The sequence below is a fragment of the Ochotona curzoniae genome, unplaced genomic scaffold (assembly GCF_017591425.1).
Source record: "Ochotona curzoniae isolate NIBS_2020 unplaced genomic scaffold, NIBS_Ocur_1.0 scaffold_2453, whole genome shotgun sequence".
Taxonomy (NCBI): Eukaryota; Metazoa; Chordata; class Mammalia; order Lagomorpha; family Ochotonidae; genus Ochotona; species Ochotona curzoniae.
The window spans coordinates 646,580-650,296 of record NW_024467094.1 but is presented as its reverse complement, the minus strand read 5'-3'; the positions used below and the strand labels follow the sequence as shown (position 1 = coordinate 650,296).

At 50.6% G+C, this 3,717-nt stretch overlaps 1 non-coding gene across 1 annotated transcript; it reads left to right on the top strand.

Annotated features, from left to right (window-relative positions):
• The first annotated feature begins 2,139 nt into the window (after window positions 1–2,139).
• On the top strand, window positions 2,140–2,211 carry TRNAW-CCA. Its single transcript has one exon. It is a non-coding gene; the product is annotated as a tRNA-Trp (tRNA).
• The last annotated feature ends 1,506 nt before the right edge of the window (window positions 2,212–3,717 follow it).

Sequence of the window (3,717 nt, the reverse complement as noted above, 5' to 3'; positions counted from 1 at the left end):
AGGCCCGTATCGCATGTGGGGGTGCCTGACTTCACCCCAGAGTCCAACTTCCTGTTGCTACAGCTTGTGGGCCAGTACAGCAGGTGGTGGCCGCAGTAGTGGGGTTCCTGCCACCCCATCGGGGGACCCGGATGGAGCTCCTGGCTTCAGTTTGACTCAAGTCCAGCTGTTGCTGGCATTTTGGAAGTCAGTGGATGAAACCATGGGTTCTCTCTCTAAAGAAAATACTGTCCAGAACAGAGACGTAAAGGTGCTAACAAGTAAGACAAGGAGCCACTAAGAATTACACCAGGGAAAACTGTGAATTCAAACATAGGGGCCACACCAGTGCAGAAATGAGGCCAATATTCCACTCTCCACATCTTACAAATGAACTGGGAAGTGACAGGGAAGGGGTGTCAATGCGACTTATTCAAGCTTACAAGTTGCTTCTAGGGATGTGAGCCATCTGTTACTTATGTACACACACACACACATACCCCTTGGGACTAAAAATTTCATAGAGAGCAGAATTATAATTTTTTGAAGGAGGAACCTTCAAAATACTTGTGGTAAATGTGCATTAAAAAGGGTAGCCACAAACAGAGATTCTAAGGTGGACTATGTCAATCAGGGGATTCATTCTGCTTGGAACGGCGAGATCGGCAGCAATTCAGAACTGTTGAACTGTCAAAACCACTTGAGCAAGACCCCCGGAGCATGCCCCACATCGGGGACCTGGGATGGGTGGGAGACTGGGTGGGGTTTCTCCCTTTATCTCCCCTTTTACCCCAGATACAGGAAAAAAAACAATGTGGAAATATTAGTTCACCTGAGAAAGAAAATATCAGCCAAGTACAAACAACCTTTATTATGCGAAGAGAAGTCCATTCCTGGGCCTTTCCCATGCGGTGGCGGAATGAACAGGAGAAGAAAGGACCACAAATGGGAAGGACAAGCTGGGTGGCCGGGACAAAGGCTTTATACCCCACCCCCTCTGACGTGAGTGCTGGCATCAGCCCTGCTTGGGCCCTGACAGGACAGCGAATGTTGTTGGCCTTTGTGCCACCCTGATGGAGGTCACTGTGGTGTCCACCCACTTTGTGTAACGGCGGTAACCATCAAGTCTTAGCCACTTTCCTGTAGCCCTTGAAACTTGTTGCCCTAATTAACTACGTGATGATTGTCAGAAATAAAGAAAAAAAGGTAGCCACTGGGTCCAGTGTGGTAGCCTAGTGGCTGGAGTCCTTGCCTTGCATGTGCCGGGATCCCATAGGGTCACAGGTTCTAATCCCGGTGGCCCTGCTTCCCATCTTGCTTGTAGCCTGGGAAAGCACTGGAGGACAGCCCAAAGCCTGGGGACCCTGTTAACATGTGGGAGACCTGGAAGAATTTCTGGGTTCAGCTCCGCTCTGGCCGTTGTGATCACTTATGGACTGAATCAATGGACGGGGGATCTTCCTGTCTTTCCTTCTCTCTGTATATCCGACTTTCCAATAAAAATAAATCTTTTTTAAAAAAGGGTTAGCCATAGATTAAAAAAAAAACTAAACTTTTTCTGCATGCCAACATCTGATTTTTTTAAATCTCATTTTTGCACGAATTCCTTTGAAGTGCCTGGGATTACACCCAGTAAACAAACAAACCGCACATCACAATATTAGCAAGAGGATGGTGAGATTATTTTCCCCATCACTGTCATTTTCTCCCAATAAACTGCTCTCTGATTTTCCTCAAACTCTTAGAGTTAAAAATTAATACAGCTGCATCTTTCAGACGCCCGACGCTTCCCCCACGGCAGCTCCTCCGCGTCCCGGGGCTCCCCGCGCACCCGCGCCATCTTGCGAGGCGGCAGCGGGGACGCCGCCCTCAGCCGCCCGCCTCGCCCCGACGCCGGCGTCCCCCCGTCCTGGGGCTGCGGGGGTGTCAGGGCGCCATCCCTGCGACGCCCCATCCCGGTGACTCCCCTCGCCCCAAGTCCTGGACCCCGCGCCCTCCCAGGGCCGCCCTGCCCCGCCGCCCCGGTGCCCGGTGCTCCGCCTCGGGCGGGCTCTTCCGGTGAACCAGGGCGGCACTTCCGGAAGGAGCGCGGGCCGCCCGCACCTTTCCGGCGGCGGAGCGAGCGAGGCCTTTAACGACACAGAGGCAGGCGTTGGCTGTGACCTCGTGGCGCAATGGTAGCGCGTCTGACTCCAGATCAGAAGGTTGCGTGTTCAAGTCACGTCGGGGTCAGTGGCTGTGGTTCTTTTTTTCCCTTGGCCAAGCACAGATGAATGCTAAAGAAATACGTGAGAAATAGACATACAAAGGAATCCTGAATTGTTACACACTGTGTTCGGCTAGTCACTTCACTGATATTTAGAAACTGTGTTGTTTGTGTCACTCTATCCTTCGGGAGAGATGGACATATCAAAAAAATAAAACGAGACTGCGTAGATATTTTATACACGAAAGTCATGCTAACACATGTGTATATGTTAATAGTGCTGGAGTATTCCATATTCAAACGGCTTGAAACTACAGCGGTTTGGGGACAATTGACTTCTACAGATTTGAGGATTATTTGCATTTAAATAGTGAAGCCCACGGCTAAACTCAGAAATGTATGTTTCCTACACTTTATCCACATGACCTGAAGGTTTTTGTTTGCTTGTTGAAGTAAGGGAGGAGACGTCTTCCACTTGCTGGTTCGCTCCCTAAGTGGCCACAACAACCAGGGCTGAAGCAGAGAAAGCGGGGGAGGAGTCTGGAACTCTGCCTGGGTGGCTCAGGGGTCCTGAGGACGGGGGGCATCCCGCCACCATCCGCTGCTTTTCCAGGCACCCTAGCAAAAAAGCTGGATCAGAAGTAGAACAGCTGAGACCTGAACCAGTGCCCACGTGGGATGCTTGTGTGGCAGACGGCTACCTCACCTGCTGTGCCACAACCCAGGCCAGTGAGTGGAGTTGTGTGCGCTATTTTTTTTTTTTTTAGCCTTTTGAAGGTGGACCGTATAAGGTCACGGGCATCGTTTTCCATCTGTGGCGTTGTGGAAGAACTTAAAAGGTTTTTGCATTTAGGATGATTTGGGATTTTTGGATTAGGGGATGCTCAGCCTGTATATACCTGGGAGGCGTTTATTAATTATCTGTGTTAAAAAGATGGGCACAAGTCACACCCAGCCCCCAGCCACGAGGAGAGGGCGTCCCTCACGGACTGGGAAGAAAGGCTGGAGACACAGTTTCTGTCTCTTTTCAATCACATTTTTATTTCTTTGACAAGATAAGCTGCAAGAGAGCTCCCATCCACTGGTTCACTCCCCAAATGGCCACAGCAAGCAGAGCCTGGCCAATCCGAAGCCAGGAGCCAGGAGTTTCTTCTAGGTCTCTCACACGGGTGCAGTGGTCCAAGCCCTTGGATCATCCTCTGCTTTCCTGGGAGGGTTAGCTTACGGCCTGGGAAAGCAGTGGAGGATGGCCCCAATGCTTGGGTCCCTGCCACCCTGATGGGGGATCGGGTTGGAGTTCCCGGCTCCTGGCTTCAGCCTGGCCCAGCTCTGGTCACTGTGGCCATTTGGGGAGTGAACCAACACAGGGAAGAAATGAATAAATTCATATGTACATATGATGACCCATCTGACTTCTGCCTTTGGATCTGCATATACATACACATATATGTTTCTTCCCCTCCATGACTCTTTTTTTATGCAAATATTGAGGAAAGAGGACTTGGCTCTCAGTTCTGCATCTACCCCAATTG